This window comes from Pinus tabuliformis, chromosome 7 (assembly GCF_031772625.1).
Source record: "Pinus tabuliformis cultivar Carrire ecotype Pingquan chromosome 7, CPIR1, whole genome shotgun sequence".
Classification (NCBI taxonomy): Eukaryota; Viridiplantae; Streptophyta; class Pinopsida; order Pinales; family Pinaceae; genus Pinus; species Pinus tabuliformis.
The window spans coordinates 1,505,897,381-1,505,921,629 of NC_142293.1; the positions used below are offsets into that span (position 1 = coordinate 1,505,897,381).

The 24,249-nt window shown below is 38.9% G+C and overlaps 1 pseudogene; it reads left to right on the forward strand.

Moving 5' to 3' along the window:
* Positions 1-11,632, forward strand: part of LOC149253551 (uncharacterized) — a 79,026-nt pseudogene extending 67,394 nt beyond the window's left edge.
* Positions 11,633-24,249: the final 12,617 nt, after the last annotated feature.

The window sequence follows — 24,249 nt, forward strand, 5'->3', positions numbered from 1 at the left end:
ACCTCCACACCTTTAGGTGCTTTAAACCCCCACCATCGATCTGCCTTGCCTGATTTGACGGCTGTCGCTTCACCCAATCACCAACTAGCTTGGCTAATCTCCACCGTTGATCAGCCCCACCTGATCCAATGGCTACCACGAAATCTTGCGCGGATTAGTGCACGAACGTTATCCACTTGAGAGCACGCGAGAAAAGTGGTTTTCTCATGCTATGTGTCGCACAGTAAGGCTAATCACGTGAAATTTCTGAATACTACTTACAGCCTGAAGGGCGCGCGAGAAACTACTTACCGCCTTAGAAACCTACTCCCTCATTTCAATACATTTCTTTTCCCCACAATATGATCTCCATCGTCCATCTCTTGAATTCACCTAAGCGATAAGATCTTAGTCGTTCATCGCCCATGTTAGCCTCATCTGTCCATCTCTTGACTTCACCCATGCAATTAGAACTCAGCCATTCATCTCCTGCTAACCTCGTTCATCCATCCACCCACCTAATCCCTCGTGATAAGATCTCCACCATTCACCTCGTTAGTTGACCCTGTTCGCCCATCTATTTAAGTAAAATCCTGCGATCCAATCTCCGTCGTTCATTTGCCTTTCACTCGACTGATCCAACGGTTCTTATGCACTGTTGCTCCCTCACATCCTCCTTTCACCAATTTCGACCTCTGATTGCTTTTTCCACTTGAAACCCGATTTAGCCTAAGTTTCTTTGTTACACCTTAGTCTAGTTTTGATGCTCTTTACTTTTGCACTTAAATAATTAGCATTAGGTTGGTGTTAATTTAGAAATTATGCTTAGCATAACTGTTTAGTTGGTTAGTTAGGTTATGGTGTAATTTTAGCATTTCATGCTATTTTCTTCATTACTGCAATATAGTAGCTCTCTCTTAGAATAGGTTTTCTCTCCTTCCATCAAAGAATGAAGCTCTTTTGACCCAATATAAGTTTGGCTTGGAACCCTTGGGGTCTCTTGCTAGACAAATAGTGACAACAGGCATGACCTTCACTTCTACTTGTGCATATAGCACTGTCACCTCCAAGTTTTTATGAACCCTAGGTTGATAAGTAAAGCTGGTAGCCTTGGGAGTTGCAGCATTATTGTTGCAATACCTAGGCTCATCACTTTTTGGCGTCGTTGTCGGGGAGGTGTCTAAGTAGAAGTAATTACTACTTTCCTCTATTTTCTAGTCTCTAACTTTCTTTTCTTCTACTTCTAGTCTTCAAACTTTCTTCCATTAGTTTATTTTTGCAAAAGTAATCTAGTGTCTTTCTTTCTTTCATTTGTCATTAGCTGCTTTCCTTTCCATTCTACAAGCATTTTATAGATTTAAAAAAAGTCTTACAAAAACCAACCCAAAAAAATATCCTTTCATGCCTCGTAGGAATAGGGACAATTCAGGTAAAGTCTTGACAAATACCCCCACTGTATCCAACAGTCAACCTTCTCTCTTCTTCGATGACTGTGAAGTGGAAGAACCTTTAGGTGAGGAACCTTACATATTTGAAGAACCTACAGGGGAAGAAGAAGAGGAAGAACCCATTCCTACTGAACCAATGGTTGGAAACCAAAATGACAGGGGAGATAGAGAGAGAATTGAGAGTGCCTTCCCCATCAGGGAAACCAATGGAGACACTAAGATGAAGAATATAAGTCCCTATGCTCTACCTCATTTCCATGGCCTGAAAATAGAGGACCCTAAAACTTTCCTATTTGAGTTTTCTATGATATGTTGAACCTATGACTATATAGATGATGAGAAAAAGTTAAAATTGTTTCCATCTACCCTCAAGGATGCAACATTGCGCTGGTTCATGGGTTTGCCTGGAGATAGCATCACAACTCTGGTTCAGATGTAGCAGAATTTTAACAACAAATATAGGGACTATTGTAGGTCAAAAGACACTAAAGAAGAGATTTTTAGGATGACCATAGGCCAGGATGAATCCTTAGAAGACTATGAAGAAAGATTCCAACTCAGTTGCAAAAGGGCCAGGTGCACACTTGACCTTGAGTCACTAAAGATAGTCCTGCTTAGAGGAGTAAGGGAAGATCTTCTGGATACCTTAAATATGATAGCAGGATGATATTTCTACCAATTACCCTATGAGGATATTAAGACTATCTTTAGAAACCATTCTAGGGCAGCTAGGAAAAAGGGTAGGGGTAGTCAACCTATGGCCAGTACATCATCCTCTAACTTATCCATCAAGGGTGAAATTGGAAATATACTCGAAGAATTCAAAAGTGATATGTTGTAAACCATTTCCTTGCAATTGGACACCATTAACATCAAAAGGAAGCAAGAGGAAGTAGAGAGAGCCTTGGCCATCTTTTGTCCTAGATGGACTAGGAGGCATCCTAGGAACGGATTTCCATTGAACTGTATTAATATTTTCTCAGTCTGTGAAGAAAACCACTTCCACAGACAAGTGCCCTTCTTTACCTGGACTCAAAGCTATATATCAAGGAGCTAAAGAGGTCACTGAGCAACTTTTCTACATCAACCAAAGGAGATCTCCTAGGCCTAGACCATACCAGTAGGGTATGCAAGGATCATCCCATGCATATTACTATTAAACACACACATGGCAGAAAATGTATGAAAGATAAAACATGAGATTACTTTTTTTATTAACAAATGATATACATTTATAGTACATGGTGTGACCATTGGGTTCCACATCCCAAGGTCTCTTGGACTTCCTTAGTCTGTTCCACTTCCAAAATAACCCATAGAGGATTAAGTGTCCAACATTCCCCCCTTAATCTGAAGGGTTATGTATGAGTCCAAGAAGAGAGATGTAATACAAAATGTGAAAAAATGCATGGTAGCACTAGGCTGAATTTGCTCTCTGAAATGTTGGTATAAAGGGTGGTGGTTTAAGGATGACCACCAACACTGGAATGCTTAGTGAAATTCCTAGAACTCTTCCAAAACTCCCAAGAAGCTAAAGACTTCTGCTAGACGAAGTGCTTCTATTGTTTTGAAGAGGGAAACCTTCAACCATGAAAGGGAGGTCTCACCTCACATAAAAGGGAGAACTTCAACATGAAAAGGGAAGTCTCAACCTATGATGGTTTAAGGATGACCAACAACTCTAGAATGCTTAATGCAATTCCTGGAACTCTTCTGAAACTGGAAAGAAGCTGAAGTCTTCAGCTAGAGGAAGTGTCTCAGATTACCAACTGAAGGCATGCTCAGGGGCATCTTTATCTCTGGCTACATCTCTGAATCTGGTATGGCAGGTTGTGGCTCAGGCTCGCTTGATGTGGCTTTGAAGCACCATCATTAAACTCAACTGCAAGATTGTTCAATACTCTTGAACAAGTTTTGACATGTGACTAAAATATCTTCTTGATTGTTGATGCCCATTGCCAAGAAGCGATCCATCCAAGATGAATCTTTGTTCTTGTAGGAGGTTTGTTTTTGAAGCATTTGTTTGAAGAATGACTGGTTTTATGACAGTGCTTACATGGATGAAGATCAAAACAGTGATCTTACAGATTTCCAACTCGATCACAGTGTTGGCATTTCACAATCTGTTGTTGTTGCTGTTGTTGTGGAAGAGGGGAAAAATCTGGAACAACTGAAGGTGAACTGTCATGTAGTAATCCAACACTCTGAAACTGAATGGGCTTTGAGTAATCTGGAATATGAAAGGACAAGTCCTTCTCATATCCAAGACCAGTTCTGTGCTTGTTGTGGACAAGCTCTTCCCAAGGTCTGATGATGGGCTTGGGAAGTGGAAATTGAACTTCTGCATCTGCATGTACAACTGCTGCTTTATGGGAGTCTGTTTCAATCTTCTGAACAAAAACAGGTTTACAATGACTCCTCTATTTTAATTCCTCTTGTTGTAGCTGTTGCGTGTGGAGCATGATTGTTCAGATGTCTTTGTTTCAGCCGAATTTATACCCCAGGAAGTTTGTACACCCCTTCATGCGGGGGGGGTGCGGGGGCTAGCGGTCCCCTGGCGGGGGCTCGGGGGCAGCGCCCTCGAGCCAAAAATAGATGTAAAATTGCCTTGTAAAAGTATAGTAATTTCTAGTCAATCTGGGCCGTTCATTAGGCGGATGATCTGACAGTAGAACTTATATTTAGTTTAGGGTTTTTTCCCTAGAAGGAAACCCCTCTCTTTGTATGAGGGCATTGTATTTGAGGCTATGATATAGATGTGTATTCTCTGAGCAAGAAATAGAGAGGTGAGACTGTGAGAGAAAACAGAGGATATTACATCGGATCTGCTATAGGTTGTGTCTCTTCATTTTGCTGGATAATAGAAAGGAAGGACTGACTGTTCGAGGTGGATGTAGCCCAAACTGGGTGAACCACGTATATCAGTGTCTCTCTTGTTTTATGCATTTTCTGTGTTTATATTTCTGCAATAATTTATGTGTTCCGTTGCTCCATAATATATAATTTTCTAACAACTGGTATCAGAGCCGAAGGTCTATTTGGCTGATAAACTCGCAGGAAAGAAGGGTTCCTCATTCCAGTGGGAGCAATGGCGGAAGATGGTAAGTTTAGGTTCGAGAAATTTAATGGCAAAAACTTCTCGCTATGGAAGATGCAGATGGAAGATTATCTGTATCAGAAAGATCTATACCTACCATTGAGCGAAAAAACAAAGAAGCCGACGGCTATGACAGATGAAGAATGGAACCTTCTCGATAGAAAGGCACTCGGAACAATACAGTTGTGCCTCGCAGCGTCGGTCGCCTTCAACATTTCGAAGGAAACAACCACATAGGATTTGATTAAGGCGTTGGAGAAACTATATGAAAAACCCTCGGCCTCAAACAAGGTATTTCTTATGAAACAGTTATTTAATATGAAGATGTCGGAAGGTGGATCTGTTGCAGACCATTTAAATGATTTTAATACTGTTACAAGTCAGTTATGTTCTGTAGGGGTAAACTTTGATGATGAAGTTAGAGCCCTGTTATTCTTGTGTTCATTACCAGAAAGTTGGAATGGTTTAGTAATGGCCATTAGTAACTCTGTGTTTGGATCTAGTACTTTAAAGTTTGATGATGTTGTCGGTGCTATCCTTAGCGACGAAATGCGACGGAAAAGCTCCGATGAGACATTGGGTAATGCTTTGAGTGCAGAGTCTAGGAGAAGAAAAATGGAAAGAGGAAAGAGCTCAGGATATCGTAGTAAATCAAGGAAAGGCAAATCCAAGTCTAGATCGGGGATAGTGTGCTGGAAATGTGGAAAGAAAGGACACCTAAAGAAAGACTGTAGATCTCGGAGGGAAAAGAAGGAGATTCACAGCAAGAAAACAATCATGAAGCAAATGTGACAGGTGAGGTGTTACAAGATGCTTTGATTCTTTCTTTCGAAAATATTACATTCCTGGGTGGTAGATTCAGGGGCCTCATTCCATGCCACACCTGATAAGAAATACTTTCATGACTATGTTCAAGGAGGTTTTGGACAAGTTCGCTTGGGTGATGATAAACCCTGTAAAATTGTTGGAATGGGTAAGGTTCTTGTAAAATAGCAGAATGGAAACCAATGGCTACCAAAGGAGGTAAGGCATGTTCCAGATCTAAAGAAAAATCTGATTTCAACAGGGCAGTTAGGCGGTGAAGGTTGTGTGACAACTTTCACAGATAAAGCTTGGAAGGTCACCAAAGGAGCCCTGGTAATAGCAAAAGGTGAAAAGGTTGGTACATTGTATTTATGCAATGGTATTTCTAACTCTGTTAATGCTTTAACTTCCAAAGGAGCAGATGCAGCATTATGGCATCATAGGCTCAGACACATGAGTGAAAAGGGGATGAAGATTCTTCACTCAAGGAATTTGTTGTCGGGTTTGAAGAATGTTGATTTAGACTTCTGTGAAAATTGCATTTATGGAAAACAGAAGAGAGTCAGATTTCTCAGAGTTGGGAAAGAAAAGAAGAATGAAAAATTAGAGCTTGTGCATATAGATGTATGGGGACTTGCTCAGGTATCATCTCTCGGTGGCTCTCGTTATTATGTTACTTTTATTGATGACGCAACTAGAAAAACTTGGATTTATTGTATTAAGAATAAATTTGATGTATTTGATACTTTCAAGAAATGGAAAGATTTGGTTGAGATTGAGACAGGAAAGAAATTGAAGTGTCTTAGATCAGAAAATAGAGGTGAATATTGCAGCAAAGAGTTTGATAGGTACTGTTTAGAGCATGGAATTCGCAGAGAGAAGACAGGTCCAAGAACACCACAAGAAAATGGTGTGTCAGAAAGGATGAACAAAACAATCATGGAGCATGCAAGGTGCATGAGATTGCATGCAGGATTGCCTTTACAGTTTTGGGCAGATGCTGTAGATACTGTTGTTTATCTAATAAACAGAGGGCCTTCAAGTTCCTTGGATGGTGGTGTTCCAGAGGAAGCATGGATGGGTAAAAAGGTAAACTACTCTTTTTTAAAGCCTTTTGGTTGTGAGGATTTTGTCCATATTGATAAAGAAAATAGAACAAAGCTTGAGGCAGAGTCAAAGAAATGTACCTTTATTGGATATGGTGTCAATGATTTTGGTTGTCGCTTATATGATTACGAAAATCACAAAATCATTAGGAGCAGAGATGTAATATTCAATGAAAAGGTCTTGTACAAGAATCAGTTGCAGGAAAAGAAACAGGAAAAAGAAAACAAGGAATATGCAGTTCTTGATGAAATCACTGAAAAAGTAAAGGTGCCTAAAAATAATAATAATCAACAACCACAAAAACAGCAACCACCACAACAGCAACAGGCACCCCAAACACCTGAAAGTGGTGTTAGAAGATCTACTAGGATAAGTAGACCCCCTGAACGATACTCTCCTTCATTATATTATTTATTGTTGACTGATTTTGGTGAACCCGAATGTTATGAAGAAGCAATGCTGGTTGAAAGCAGGAAGAAGTGGGAGGTAGCCATGGAAGAAGAGATGGACTCCTTAATGCATAACCAAACTTGGGACTTTGTTAGGTTGCCTGCAGGTAAAACTACATTGTAGAATAAATGGGTTTACAGGTTGAAGGAAGAAGATGGAGGAAAACAAAGGTACAAAGCTAGACTTGTGGTGAAGGGGTTTGCACAGAAGAAAGGTATTGATTTTGATGAAATATTTTCTCCTGTTGTTAAAATAACTTCAATCAGAACTATTTTAAGTCTAGTAGCAGCTGAAGATTTGCATCTTGAGCAGTTAGATGTAAAGACAGCCTTTCTCCATAGGGATTTGGAGGAAGAGATATATATGCAGCAGCCACAAGGATATGAGGTAAAAGGGAAGGAGAAACTGGTGTGTAGGTTGAAGAAGAGCTTGTATGGCTTAAAACAAGCTCCAAGGCAGTGGTATCTAAAGTTTGACAAGTTTATGTCTGAACAAGGTTATACTAGATGTAACTTTGATCATTGTGTTTATCTGAAAAAGCAAAATGATGGCAGCTATATTATATTGTTATTGTATGTAGATGACATGCTTGTTGCAGGGTCTAACATGCAGGAAATAAATGTGCTCAAAAGAAAATTGGCAAATTCATTTGCAATGAAGGATTTGGGAGCTGCGAAACAAATCCTTGGTATGAGAATAACTAGAGACAGGAAAAATCGCAAATTAACATTGTCTCAGAATGAGTACATACAAAAGGTGTTGAAAAGATTTAATATGCACAATGCAAAACTAGTTAGTACACCTTTTGCTAGCCATTTCAAACTTAGTAAGGAAATGTGCCCAAAGACCCAAGAAGACATGGATTATATGTCTAAAGTTCCATATGCATCAGCAGTTGGAAGCTTAATGTATGCAATGGTCTGTACAAGGCTTGATATTGCAACATGCAGTGGGATTTGTAAGCAGGTACCTGAAAAATCTAGGAAAGGAACACTGGATGGCAGTGAAATGGATTCTCAGATATTTGAAAGGTACCACAAATCAACCATTATGCTTTGTTGGTTCAAACATTTCTCTACAGGGATATGTTGATGTAGATATGGCAGGTGACAGAGATAACAGGAGGAGCACTACAGGATATGTATTTACTGTTGGTGGAACATCTGTCAGTTGGGTTTCAAAAATCCAAAGTGTTGTTGCACTTTCAACAACAGAAGCAGAGTATGTTGCTGCTACAAAGGCTAGTAAAGAAATGAGTTGGTTACAAACGTTTATGGGTGAATTGGGTAAGGAGCATGATATGGGCACGTTATAAAGTGATAGCCAAAGTGCCATTTATCTTGCAAAGAACTCAGCATTTCATTCTAGGACTAAACACATACAGCTCAAGTACCATTTCATATGATCAGTGTTGGAAGATGGAGAGTTGAAGCTCGAAAAGATACACACTAGCCAGAATCCTGCAGATATGCTAACAAAAGTTGTAACCAGGGAGAAACTGAGAATATGCTCAGTTTCAATTGGTCTTCAAGGATGACAATGAAGATGAGAAACAACCAGGTCCAAAGAGGAGTCATTGTCCATCAAATGAAGCAGTGATGGAGTTGCTACAATCATTCTCCAAGTGGGAGATTGTTGTTTGTGGAGCATGATTGTTCAGAGGTCTTTGTTTCAGCTAGATGTATACCCCAGGAAGTTTGTACACCCCTCCACGCGGGGGGTGTGGGGGGACTTGTCCCCCCCGCGAGGGTCCGGGGGGGCTGATCCCCCCCGGCTGGGGGGTCCGGGGGTCAGCGGTCCCTCGGCGGGGGCTCGGGGGCAGTGCCCCCGAAGCCAAAAATAGATGTAAAATTGCCTTGTAAAAGTATAGTAATTTCTAGTCAATCTAGGCCGTTCATTAGGCGGATGATTTGACGGTAGAACTTATGTTTAGTTTAGGGTTTTTTTCCCTAGAAGGCAACCCCTCTCTTTGTATGAGGGAATTGTATTTGAGGCTATGATATAGATGTGTATTCTCTGAGCGAGAAATAGAGAGGTGAGACTGTGAGAGAAAACAGAGGATATTACAGCGGATCTGCTGTAGGTTGTGTCTCTTCATTTTGCTGGATAATAGAAAGGAAGGACTGACTGTTCGAGGTGGACATAGCCCAAACTGGGTGAACCACGTATATCTGTGTCTCTCTTGTTTTATGCGTTTTCTGTGTTTATATTTCTGCAATATTTTATGTGTTCCATTGCTCCGTAATATATAATTTTCTAACAATAGTTGAGATTCGAGTTGTAAAAAATAAATTTTCTCTTGTGCATTTTGTAGACAGACCTGAACGTCTGTGAGAGAAATTTTGTTGAATTTTAATGTATCATGAGTAGTAGACAATATCAAAGTTTTGAGGAACTCTAATACTTCATTGATTTTGGCCATTTTTTTTTCAATGTCAGAATTATACCTTAAAAACTAATCACAACTACTACTCAATGCAAAAAAGTAATACCCACTCACAGTACACAGCAATATCCTTTATAAATGTGCAGCAAATGATTAGTGTGCAACCAGCAAGCACCAATTACAATCAATTACATAAAAATAAGAGTTTACTCATGACCAACACTATGTTCTGACAATACAACTGACTAAACTTTCCTTCACAAAAGACTACTTTTATTTGTCAAAACAATCATTGCCTTTATACAGGCCACCAAACTCTTATGCAGTAGTCGAAGTAACAAGGAATCAATGCATATATATGTAGATTGTGTTTGTATCCCTTCGACCTCCAAATCTACAGGTTGCTTGTATTTCGCATGACACACAAGTGCCACAAAATTATGTTAATTGAAAATACTGCAAGTATACAAACTTTAAGCCTTCTGCAATGTCTTGAAGCATACCAGGAAGCAACTTAAGTATTCATTCAACACTATAATTCTTTCTTTCCCAAAATTTGCAAGGAGCCAACAAACTAGACAATGCAGATTGGTTCTTATTGAAAACTTTTATATCTCAACACCTGCTGCAAACAAAAATGCCAAAATACCAGTATGTGTTCCTACTAGAAAATCCTTTTATTTGCTGACTTCACTCTTTGAATGGCATAAATTTGTTCAAACTCAGAACCGCTCCTACAACTGTGACTCTTCTACTGACATAAATTTGTCTTCAATGCACATATAAAATTTATTGAAACCAAATCACATATTTAACTCCAAAGTATAGCCAACGCACATATAGTCATATAATCTCAACTAATCCAATGCATGCCATCTTATGAATCAACAACATATATGTAATTAAAGGCATATATGTTCATCACATTCAATTCAATATATATCGTTGAGAACACACATAAATTGACCAGTGTCAACAAACAATGCATAAATATATAGTTTCAGAGAACGCCCAGGTCTCGCAACAGACACGCAAAGAACGAGACAATACGATGTATATGGATAGTGTTCAATGGTGTATATAACTTGACATTTAATGTGCATAACCTGGAACAGCCTTCTTTGCAGCTGGCTTCTTTGCTGGGGCAACTGGTTTAGTAGCCTCTTTTATGCTCTTCATAGCCAATAAATCACTTCATAATATTAGTCCCTTAGTGAGGTAGGTTCAGCTTCACACTCAGAATTCGATATGGCTCTCAACAGTGATAGAATCTCGTCCCTTCAGCCAGAAACTCGACTCAAAAATAAGGTGATTCTTCCCATGATAAGGGTAATGTGGTTTGTCCTTTGTTCTCAGAGAACCACGTCCAGATTGTAGCAAATAATAGAAAAATAAGAAGGAACTCGTTATCTTTCCAGCTGTGGCTGTGGATCAGTTGTGGCTTGAGAGGTCCACTAATTAATTTTCAATCATCAAAGGCCTTGCCGTGCACTTGCAGTGAATAGAATCCAAACAACAAGGACTAATATGCCTTTCCCTTCCTTCTATTCCTGGGTTTAGCTTCTCTGGAGATCAAATGGGTCACATCTCAATGGATGGTCTATCTGAATGAGGGCCTGCATAGACGCATCGCCATAATCACTCTAACTATGAAGCCATAGACATGGTCATTAAGGCAGAAATGCAAACAGAATGACAGCGGTTGGTTCTTTCAGACACTTCAAAGTCACTCGTTGAGTCCACAAGAGCAGGGGGACGCTATGATTTCATAATAGAGCATGATATTAAACAATTAGAAGCACACACACTGGTTTGTATGGTGGTGTACACTGATGCAGTTGGGGAGCGGAAGCATCTTCCTCAGTTTTTTTTTTTTTTTTTTAATTTGTGGTGGCTAATCCACTTTCAGTGAGAACAATGGTGCGCTCTGTCAAGGAAAACACATTTTTGGAAGCTTGCATTGAAAATCACACAAAGTCACATCTTTACATGGATCAGGTCCAATTTGAGCCTGTTCAACCTTGGACTACAACTGCTTTGACAAATGATGGTGATAATTCTGAAGTTGATTAAAAAATTAGGGACATCTTCAAGGCACCAGATCTCATTAGAGCTAATGGGGGAATTCTAAATTACCTATATCAGTTGAGACAACCTTTTGTTGACTCTAGATTAGTGGAAGTTGAAGGAAGTAACAACCTTGGCAAGCTTCAACTCACATGCAGGACAAATTTGGGCGAACCAGGCCGCCTGCAGACACAAAAAATCCTTGGAAATTCTATACCACACAAGGATGTTGATGTAAAGATTGTGCAATTACCCCCTCACATTATATTAGAGCGTCCATATAGGGAAAGTTGAAGAATTTTATGGACAAAGTGACACTTGGTTCGAGGGCTTCAACGTAAGCTCGCTGCTGGTTATGGAGTGCGGTCCAGCACCATGACTGTCTTTCACGTTAGGTTCGCGACGCTTCCGTTGCACATACCATCTCCAATACACCAGTCACAAAACCAACCACCAAAGCTGACCACACTTCAAACAGTGATTCAACGTTGGAGGAATGTAACGTCTGACAGTTTCAGGATGGTGGGTATGCCATAAAGGTATAGAGAAATCTAAATGGTACACAAAATTTTAATAAAAACGTAGTGATCAGATTATCATTTAATGTAACGCCAAAAGTCTGCAGTGATAAAATAGGTAATTTCACAATGACATAGAAGCCAGAGGACAGTCGACATCAAAAGAAGTAACGTTCAATGCAGAATACAATAGCACCCTCAGACAGGTCAATGATAAAAAATGAACGTTGTCTTCTACAAGCGTTTCACTGTAAAAATTGTTATGGACTGTCAAGTGCATTTGGTAGCCAGCAATGGTGGGCAGAGACGTTATTTATAGGCCTGACAAATAGTAGGAAAAAATAAGCGTTATTTATAAGGTTGTAGAAGGATTGAGCGTAGACAATGACCGCAGAGAGTTGTTATTGGGTGAGTGTTTGCAGGTTGCAAGTTTGGAAAACTAAGCATTCTTCAAGGAAGAATTAGGTATTGGCTCTTAAACAGAGAAACGATGGAGGGAAGCAGTTCTGACAAGTACATAGAGTATGGTAGCATGTTTGATGAGCAGAGGGCAGAACTGATGCTGAGAGAAAGGCCACAAGAAAACAGTGACTCAAATATGAGCAGGGCCAGAATTCGCCCACTCTGATACCATGTTAAACACACACATGGCAGAAAATATATGAAAGATAAAACATGAGAGTACATTGTTTATTAACAAATGATATACATTTATAGTACATGGTGTGACCGTTGGGTTCCACATCCCAAGGTCTCTTGGACTTCCTTGGTCTATTTCGCTTCCACACTAACCCATAAAGGATTAGGTGTCCAACAATTACAACCCCAACCAAACCACAGTTGTGCCTTCTTGGGTACCCCCTACTCATCCTTCCTGGTCTACATGCCCTCCTTGGTTCTAGGCATCTCAGTATCAATCCTAACTAGCCAACCAATCATTTCAACCTTATGTTCACCCACAACATCAGTGGAATACCCCACCCTAGGGGTGGAGGTCCCAATTCAACAATGTTCCAGCCCTATTGCCTCCACCACCTACCCAACCACAAATCCTGCACTCTACTCCACCCAAACAACCCCAGATGCCTACCCAACCAAATCCGAACCCAAACAATAGGCAGGCTCAACAAGCATACAGTGGAGAGACATCATACCCAGCTTATGTTGTAGAAATCCAAGAGATCAACCTAAGATCTGTGAGAATTCTCCCTAATAACCAACCTCCCTCTCCACATAGGGAGGTTGAGGAAGAAAAATAGGAAATAAACCTTAAAGTAAATTCACCCTTTCCTGAGAGATTAACCCAACCACTCCAGGCTACCCCAGAAGAAATTGAACTTCTAGGAGAATTGAAAAATCTATGTGTAAAGATCCCCCTTCTCCAAGCCATCAAAGATGTTCCCATTTACAATAAATTGATTAAGGAGAAGTGCTTCAAGCATCCAGGAAGAAGAAAAAGGGATGCCCCTACCATTAATTTCATTGGGCAGTTGTTTGACTTAATGTTGGGGCAGGTAATATGTCCAAAATATTTAGACCCTAGAAGCCCTATAGTAGATGTGCACATCAATGGCACCATTGTTCCACACACTCTGATTGATCTTGGGGCTGCCATTAATGTGATGACAAAGGACACCATGCTCAAGATTAACCTCCAAGGGTCATTAAGGAAGACCACAACAATTCTGCAACTTGTAGACCGTTCCACAGTCACCCCTAAGGGAATTGTGGAGGATGTGATGGTCTCCATTGACTCCTGGGAGTACCCTGCAGATTTCCTAGTTCTCCAGCCTAAGGCTAAGCTTACTGGTTACCCTCTCATCCCTGGTTGGCCATGGTTGGCCACAACTGATGCTTACATTAGCTGCAGAGTTGGGAATATGACCATCAAGAATGGGCATATGTCCAAACCATTAGTCCTATACCCTCCTGCTCAACCTTCCCTGGAGTATGATTTACCTTTATGGTTGGAGGAGGAGGAAGAAGATGAGGGTTATTCTGCCCAACTTTATACTTTGGAATCAATAATAGGAGGAGGACAACAAGATGAGGATGAATTAATTGAACACCTGCTCCAAAGTCCAACTCCTAGTTCATTGCCATTAGAAGAAGAAGTAAGGAAAACCTAGAACAATCATCCAAATGACTTATGCTTGTCCAATTCCAACCCAATTCGTGTCAAAACCATAGAATTTGGCCCAGAGAAGACTTTGAACATTAATCCATCTCTTTATACTTTAGAAGAGGAAAAGCTATGCCACATGTTGAGAGAGAACCTAGAAGCCTTCACTTGGAGTTATAAAGAAATGAAGGGAGTACACCCCTCAGTGTGTACTCACCACATATACATCAAAGAAGGTTGCAATCCAATTAGGCAACCACAAAGGAGGATGAATCCAACTCTTAAAGACATAGTCAAAGAAGAACTGCAAAAACTGCTAGATGCAGGATTCATTTACCCTATCTTAGACAGTGAGTGGGTCTCTCCTTTAGTGCTAGTTCCCAAGAAAAATGGTAAGTGGAGGATTTTTGTTGATTATAGGGAGTTGAACAAAGCCACAAAGAAGGATCATTTTCCCCTACCCTTCATTGACCAAGTGTTATATGGCCTGGCAGGGAAGAAATTCTTTTCTTTCCTAAATGGATTCAGTGGGCATAACCAAATCCAAATCTACCCAGAAGACCAGGATAAGACCACATTCACCTGTCCTTGGGGTAATTTTGCCTATAGGGTCCTTCCTTTTGGCCTATGCAATGTTCCTGCCATCTTCCAGAGAGAAGTCTTGAGTATTTTTTCTGAATTAGTACATGATATTGTGGAAATCTATATGGATGATTTTACACCTTGTGTATGTGATTTCCAAGAAGCCCTGACTAACCTAGGCAAGGTATTACACAAATGCATTGAAATGAATCTATCTCTTAGTCCAGAAAAATGTGAATTCTTAATGACTAAAGGGACCGTGCTAGGTCATTCAATATCTCAGTAAGGACTATAGGTGGACCCAAACAAAACAACAATCATCCAAAGGGTCCCACCTCCATAGAAGCAGAGAGATGTCAGGAGTTTCTTAGGGTTAGCTGGATACTACTGAAGGTTCATAAAGGACTTCAGCAAGTTGGCCTCTCCTTTGTTTGCATTTTTGGCCAAAGATTCTGAGTTTATATGGTCAAAGAGTTGTCAATATGCCTTAGACATTCTAAAGGGTAAGTTAACCATTGCACCAATACTTAGAGGCCCAAACTGGGCCCTTCCTTTTCATATTCATGTTGATACCTCACACAAAGCCATAGGAGCAGCCATAGGAGTAGCCTTAGGACAGGAAGAGGAGAAATTGCCATATGCCATCTATTTTATCAATAAAAGCCTATCAAAGGTTGAGCTAAACTATAATGTGACTGAAAAGGAACTCCTAGTTGTTGTACATTCATTGAAAAAATTTAGGCATTACATTACAGACTATCAAACATTTGTGCATATTTATCATGCTGCAATCAAATATTTAATGAATAAACCAGATGTGAATGCTAGAAACATAAGATGGTTGCTTTTATTATAGCAGCTTGATCTAGCTATTGTTGATAAGCCTGGTAAGGAAAATGTTGTTGCTGAATTTCTATCTAGGATGAATCTACCTGCAGGTGAAGAAGGAATGGTGGATGACCAGTTACCAGATGAGAATTTGTTTGTTATTTCAGTTCTCTCCCCATGGTTTGCTGATATAGAAAACTATCTAGTATCATCACAGTTCCCACCAAACTTTCCCTCCAAAGAAAAGAGAAAGATAGTCAGAAAGAGAACCCCTTCACCTGGATTGGGGGCAATCTGTTCAAACTTGGCCCAAATCAAATCTTAAGAAGGTGTATAAGGGAAGAGGAAGTCTTTGACATCCTTCTGACCTATCATGATGGGCCTTGTGGAGGTCACTTTGCAGCAAAGAGGACAACATTCAAAGTGTTGCAAGTAGGCTATTATTGGCCTACTCTTCATCAAGATGTGAAAAAGTATATTAGTCAGTGTGATCGGTGCCAGAGGATGGGAAAGCCTACTCCAAGAGATGAAATTCCCCTACAACCTCAAGTGACTTTTGAGCCATTTGACAAGTGGGGCATGGACTTCATTGGGCCTATCAACCCTCCTTCAAAGCAAAAACAACACATCATTGTGTGCACTGATTATTTGACTAAGTGGGCTGAAACCAAGGCAATTAAGGCAACAACAGAAGAAAAGGTGGCTAAGTTCCTAAGGGAGAATATATTCTACAAATTTGGGTACCCTAGAGAGCTAGTCACAGACCAAGGCAACTAGTTTACCTCTAGCATGATTGAAGAACTGCTTAGCCATCACAAAATAAAGCATAGGACCTCCACTCCCTATCATCCACAAGCTAATGGGCAAGTGGAGGTGACCAATAGGGCACTGGAGAACATCTTAACCAAGGTAGTGAGCAACAGTAGAAAGGACTGGACAAAGAGACTAGTTGAGGCCACCTGGGCCTATAATACCACATGGAAGACCACCACTAGATTTACACCCTATGAGCTGGTCTATGGTAAAAGGGCTTTGTTGTCCATTGAGTTTGAATATAACACATTGAGGATGGCAACCCAACTAGATTTGGATCTCATCCATGCACAGAAAGAAATATTGTTACATTTGAATGGCTTGGATGAATTCAGAATGCAGGCGCTCCTATATACAGAGATAGTTCAGCTTCAGAGGAAGATCTGGCATGAAAAGCACATCAAGGAGAATCAATTTCAAGAAGGAGACTAAGCATTGTTATATGATTCTAGGTTTAAAGACTTCAAGGGCAAGCTAAGGACAAGATGGCTCAGACCTTATGTGGTGGAAAGATGCCATGACAATGGTTCAGTGTGTTAGGTTCCTATACCAATAGGAGTCATAATTTTGAATGACTAAGGTTAAGCTTGTAATATTGTACATACCTTTGCTTTCTGCAAATTCTTTCCATTTAAAAAAAAAAAAAAAATGAATGTAAAGAGGGTATGTCCGAAAAGATAAATCAAAGGACAAAAAGAATAAGAGAAGGTCAAAAAAGATGAAAAATATGAACCCCAAGAAAAGAAAAAAGAGCAAGAAAGTGAGCAAGCCAAAATGCGACTACTATTTACTTTTTGTGAATAATAATGATTGTGTGCAGTTTGTTATTCATGACACAATCCATGGTAATCAAACTATTTAATATTGATTATGCCATGCTTTAAATTTCATGATGATAGTTAGAGAATAAAATCTAACAAAACTATTTAATCTTGGCAGATCATTAGATAGGTAGAGTAAATAAAAGGAGCTCATTAGTTTAATTTGAGCCCTTGGATGATATAAGGTTAGAGTTATATAGTTTACTTTGTAAAGAAAAGAAAAGATTGATAAGGGTTTGCTTTCCTAAATGCACCCTAATAAAGTGAAGAAAAAATGGTAGGATGAGTAAGTGGGTAAGTAGTAGAAAGGTTGCAGAAATATCATGTGATTACATAAAAGCACTTATGTCATTGTTTTAAATGAATTTTTCCAATGTGCATAAGTATAGGACAAAGCAAAGGCATTGGTTCACATTGTGATTTATTTAACATCCCCTCATTCATTTTAACCCCTATGACACTCACTAACTTCCCTTTCACAATAAAAATATTAATACCTATAGTTCTTTAAGTCAAAGAGGCTCAGAGAATTTCTCTGACTTCTGGTGGGACCGGACCCTCGGCTTGATGACTTAAGGAGGAAAGGTGTTAAATTCCCTTATAAATCATTCATTCCCCTCACAAAACCCCTTTTCCTAAGGTTAAGTTCTCTTGCCTAGGAAAACCCCTTTATAAACATGTTTTATGTGAAAAACCCACCAAATACATTTATCCTAAGTACTAAGTATGTGGAAAGCACACAACATTTCATATACCTAAGTGCAATACCCCTTCCGCTCATTTCACCGCATATTAACTTTTTTAACTTTATTATTTAAATTTCCGAAAAACCCATTTTCTTGTATATATTTAACTCCCTTATATAAATTAACCCCACCCCTTAGTTTATTTATAAACTATATTACTACCCCATATCCCACAAAATACATTAAAACCTCACCCTCAGTCCCTAATCCCTCATTACAAACTGACCCGATCCCCTAACCCTGGATTAGTCCTTAAACTAATCCCAAAACCACCACAATTAAATGCCCAAGCCCCCCATTAATTCCCGTCATTTACCCCTGCGTATTTTCACCTCCCGATCACCGTTGATCGTCCGCCCCCCCCAAACATCCAACGGCCCGTAATCATATCGGTCGTACCCGATGTTTTCCCTTTAACCGCCCAAAAAGGTGGTTTTCCGCCTGACCCCCAATGCTACGTGTCATTCAATGAATGGAATCGGGCGACCCCTCTCGAATACCACCAAGCCCACAAAAGCGGTATGAAATAAACCGCTTACTACCCTCTCGCTAAATGACAAAACCGTCTACTATTCACTTTGTGCCAAAATTCAAAAAAATCAAACCTTTACCCATTTAAACACGAAAACCCCAGTTTTGCTCGTTTTTGTCTGTTTGTGCAGTAAAAACCTGTGTAACCCTTTTGCGCCACCTGAAGCCTTTGCTAAACCAATTCAAGCATGGTTTACCTCTCGAAAGCACTTTGGACTCACTCCATAGACCTATAAAGCTTGATGAAGCCATTAATGACCCTCCCCATCAACCCAACGTTTTCCTAACAGTTTGTTTTATTTTACAGGCGATCAAAAGACTGCAGCCTTGGATAAACAGTCTTAATACTAGTCATAAGACATGTTTACTCCGAGATTGTTCTCAAATCTATTCAAACAGAGATGGTAAATAAACATACAGTTAAAAGACAAGCAGAGCAAACATGAAATTAAATGATTTATTGTTGAAATAGATAGTAAAAACCTAAAATACACAGTGAAGGTAAAAGGACACAGTAAAGAATAGTCAAAGTGTATCAGGGTTAAAGAGTATCAAATTGAAGACCAAGTCAAGTAAAGTAGCTAGCATAAAGACAAGCAATAGGGAAGACAATTACAAAGCATACAAACTCATGTCAAAGTGAAGATAGATGAAAAACAGAATGGTAAAAGTAAACAGTAAAAGTAAACATGGAGGCAGTAAGGGTTAAACAGAGATGAAAACACTTTCACCAGCAACAATGAAGTTTATCCAAATTAAAAGTGAAAAATAGTTAAAATAAATTTAAGGTTAAAAGATGAAATCATAGCAGAAATGGTACATTCTTCAGAAATTTCTTGTTTAAGTCATAGTTTTTCAAAAACTAGTTCGGCCAATCCAAGATGAATTTTGAAAAACTGGAGGAGGTTTGTGTTCCTAAAATGCTAACCTACAGAAACCTATCTCACTTTTTACACATGTATCACCAAAAGCGAGATAAGTGCATGTCTTCACAACCTATTTTTCGTACTGTGCAAAGTCCTGTTTTTGACATCTTTTTGCAGAGAATACTCTAAACAGTTGGAGCTGAATTTTGGGAAACTCAGAGAGGTTTATCTCAAACAGATACTTATCTAAAATAATCTCTTTCACTTTTTACATTTATATCTCGGATTAAGATATACAAAGGTATCAATGGACCCTACTTTTGCATAATTGCTGGGGCAGAATGCACAAAGAAAGGATGCAATTAGTGACTGGGATGCCTCATCATCAATTAAGAGTTGCTATCAAATTCGAATTTCTCTTCTTTGCCACCATCAATCGATAAATATAGTTCCAAATAGATTCATTATTTTTGAGTGTCCTTTATTTAAGTTTTATTAATGTAAAACAGTTTGAGATATTTGTAAAACCAATCTTGATATTTTTTTAAAGATATTTCAGTTTAGAATTTGTATAAATACTTCTTCATTTGAAGTATTTTAGGTGGATTCCAAGACATTTCTATAGAATTTTTCTCTCAAATCAGAGTTATATTGTATCAATGACTGGATTGGCTTGCTAGATCAAGGAATAAAGATCAGATATTTTACAGGATTCTTGTGTAAAGCAAAATACAAATAAGTATTCTCTCATGTTCAATGTTGTCTTTCCTTATGTTTTTTCCATAATATTATTTATATCTCTAAAATCTAAATGTATAGCATGGAATGATATTTCAAAAATTTCTTAAATGCACTCTGTCTTGACTGTTTTACATTTTGAATGTTTTCTCCTAAACTATCTTAGCTAGGGAATTCTTAACTGCTCCTTAGCTTCTATAGTTTCTCCTCTAATCTATAGCAAAAGATTCTTAATTGCCCTTTGTTCATGATCACCTTATGTTCTTCATTCTGATCCCGGTCCAACGATTCTTAAGTGCCCATTCACCCTGGTTAAAATCACTTCACCCATTAGGCCTAAAGATTTACATTTTGCTTCACTAGCCTACCTTGTGAACATTCCCTTTAATGATCTGGTCTAGTTATGCTATCCATTTGTTGACTCCATAGCCTAATGGCTTGAAGACCTAGCTCTATCCATCTGCTCCAAGAATTCCACCACCCAACCTTCAATCCAAAATCAAAACCCCATGAACACTAAGAACTAGCCTAAAATCTCATAAAAAACAAAGCTAAATTATAAAGAGAGAGCCCTCTCTAGACTTAGGTTGGCTAGAACCTAAGCCTAAAAGATTGGTTTATGGTTACCTCGGAAATCTCTTTCTTTAACCTTGAGAAATTTCTGAGTGATAACACAGTGCAAATCAAAAATAATGATGAAGAAGCCATTCCATTGCTAGTTAATGGATGCTGATTGAAAATGTACAAGAGGCCTTTATCAAAACAAGAGTTCATTGACAGTATCAATAAGACAATGATGATGGTAGAGCAAGTTCTAGCTCCTCCCTCATCAGCTCATTGAAAAAGGAAAAAACAAAATAATAAGGATTCAGGTGAAAACCTCCATGAGGCGCTTGAGTCCCAACTTTGGGTTGAAAACCTCATGAGGTGGCCCAAGGATGAGAAAAATGAAAAAGAGTAAGAAGATCCCTGGGTGAAAACTTTCCTTGAGGCGCCCAGGGAAAATATCTAGGGTGAAAACCTCTCTGAGGTAGCCTATGTTTTTCTTAAATATATATATATATATATATATATATATATATATATATATATATATATATATATATATATATATATATATATATAATAATAATAATAATAATAATAATAATAATAATAATAAAAGGAAAAATCTAATTAATTTTTGTAGGTGGGTGAAAAAGACAAGCAAGGAGCAAGGAGAAGATCTAAAGGGAACCCTGCCTCACAGATATTCATCTCCTCCACTCCTTACCATGTATCCCTCCATCGATTCTATTGTTTTTCACTTCTTTGCTTCAATTCAGGTGAAGATTGTGTTTTCTAACAGAACCATCTCAACCATTACCATCATCCCTGCATCCACATACACTCCTGCTCCCTCTATCCATTCATTACAGCGTCCTCACAGCACCGTCCAGAAACATGATCAAGAAATTCTAAGGGAGACACAAAACATTTCCAAGTGGTAATCTAGGAGCTCCATAGTAGTAGAAACATCAAATCTAAGAGCTCCATAGTAGCAGTAGCATCAGGTCCAAGAGCTCAACAACAACAGCAACAACATCATATCTTTAGTCACAGACATCTGCAAAAGCTAATAAACCATCAACAAACAACAGAGGAGGAAGAAGAATAACCATCAGTAGCACCTCTGATCTCTGACAACTATAGCATGGCATCAAGACCACAGGTAAGTATCCTACTCACTCACCCATATGCATCATTTGATCAAAAGTTTTAAAGGTTAAGAGGTAGTTGGTTTATAATTAGAAATGTGGCAAAAAGGAAATTCTTTAATAAGTCAAAAGAGAATGCAAGAGTCCATAGATACAGTATTGTTATGGAAACCATTTGAGAATGCTTGAAGAACTAAGATTTGGGGTAGAAAAACCAGTTCACCAAAGACTCAGCATACCCTATTTCTTGAGGCAATCACTCATAGACTCTAGCAACAAAGTAAAGGAAGGGAATTCCCAACAGTTGGCTCACCATGGTTTGATCAAGATCATCATTAAGGATGCCCTCCAAAACCTCAGGATCCCTATAAAATGGTCAATCTTTAAAGACTTACCAGCAGAGGATGACATCAAAACGCTGATTTATGATGTTAGTCCTTATGTCAGTGAGGAGGAGGCAAAACAACAAGAAGAAGATACAGAGCTAGATGAGGATGAGATGGGTGAAGAAGAAACTAATATAGAGGAACATGTTGAAAGAAGACAAAGAGGATGATGTTGAAACAAGAGGAGGAAACAAAGGAAGAAACTGATGGAGATGTGAAGGGACATCAAAAGGAAGAAGATAAGAAAAATAGAGAGGACATCTGCAGGAGAAGAAAGACCAACTAGAATATATGGCCAGCCTCTCCTTGGAGGCCATCCAGTGTAGGATGCCAGTTAAATCCTATGTTTTTACCTCAGAGAACAATGGTTGCAATTTCAGATTAAAACACTAGCACAAAGGAGCACCATGCCATTTCAGGATTGTACTCAGTTTATTGATCTTTGTGATCAAAGTGCACTAGAGAATAGGGCCACAATGGCTGTTTTTTACTTGCACAACATGGCCCTCACAGACATAAATATTTGGGATGCTAATGTAGAGCTAGGAGATCTACAATTAATGGCTTTGGCGTCATGGATGAACCATGAGGAGTCAAGGGCTGCAGAGATTAAAGAATATTGGCCAGAGAGCAAAATGAACTCTTTTCATCAGAGCTGAAAAATCAAATCCCATGGCCCTATTCAACACCAATAATTTAAATTGCAAATAATCCTCAGCTAGCACTTAGATATCTTATCGACCAAGATCAAGCAATTTCACATTTTGAGGATATGTTTAGGCTGCTAATAGATGATAATATACATGCCTATTAAAGGAGATGGAACACATTGCCACACAGCTTGAAGATTAGAGAATATCACTCCCCTCAAAGTTTGAGAAAGGCACTCAACATGAAACCTATGTATAAGAAATCAATGTAAAGGTTGAAGGTCAATTGGATAGGCCTAACACTCAGTCCACCACTACTCCTAGGAATGCTAGAAGGGAGAAAAGAAGAAGAGGAAAAGAGGCAGTGGGAATAAGTAGAAAGGAAAGCAGGCTTCTATGAGCAAGAAGAAGAGACCACAGCAGAAGCATGGGATGTCAGAGAGGCTACCAGAGCCATGAAGGACATGGACATTGACTAAATTGCTCAGAGGATGAGAAACACTTTCAGTAGGGGGTTGATGATGAGCTTCATTATTGAGTAATTATATGGGCCTTAATTGGCCTTAATTCACCTCCTAGCTTAGTCAAACCAACTATTCTCACAACTTATTGCATACTTTTGATTATATTTTGTTTATGAGATGAGTTAGAGTTGGATAATTGGCTTTGTGGTCTAATGTGCATGTAATGCAAGAATAAAGGATGAATGCAAGGAACTGTTGGGCCTCATTTTTGTCTCATTTTTCACTCAAAATCTCTCATGCTATTGTTTGATTAAATGATTATTGTTGCAAGTATTTATTACTTCTTTTGTTTTAATGGGATTAAAATACCATTAATGGAAGTTTAATAAAGGTTTGTATGTTGCAGGTTAAAGTTTATTTGATCATGTTTTGAACCTACACTTACCTGCCTACACTGTGAAACAGATTCCTGCACCAATTCAGTTCTTACAGCGTGCCTACACCAGTGCAAGTTTTACAGTGTGCCTCCACCAATTTGGGGATTTCATACATTGACACATTTATGGGAGAATATGAAAGAGGTTTATGATAAAAATGTCATTTGAACACTTCCACATAAGCCAAGACACACCCAGGTCATACAGATTTATATTTAGAGAATAGTTAATGCTACAACCCGGAATTTGTAGAAGTTTCCAGACTTCCTATTTACATCTTGATTTCTACATCGATCATAGTGAATCCCATAATTCCAAAACATGTGTTTTTCTCCTAGCATAGGAAATTGAGTAAGCCTCAAGCCGTTTTCCAAAATTCATAATGGTTAAGGAGATACGAAGGGGGCTTTGGAGGAAGTTGGTTAAAAATACCAACTTTTCCAGAATTGTAGAAAATGCTAAGATTTGGGAAATTCGTGGTAAATCTCCATTATTTCAGTAGGGAAATGGTTGTATTGATATTTTATTAATGATAATTAGTTGGGATTCAATCCCCATGATGTTTGCAAAGGATTGGCTTGTTTTATGCCAAGTTTGGAATGTAAAAAGATTATAAAAGAAGAGTTATGGCTCCAAGCCTAGCTAATCAATTAACCAGAGGCAAGAAGCACGCACAGGCAGGAATAGTGCAGAAGGGAGGAGGAGTTGTTCC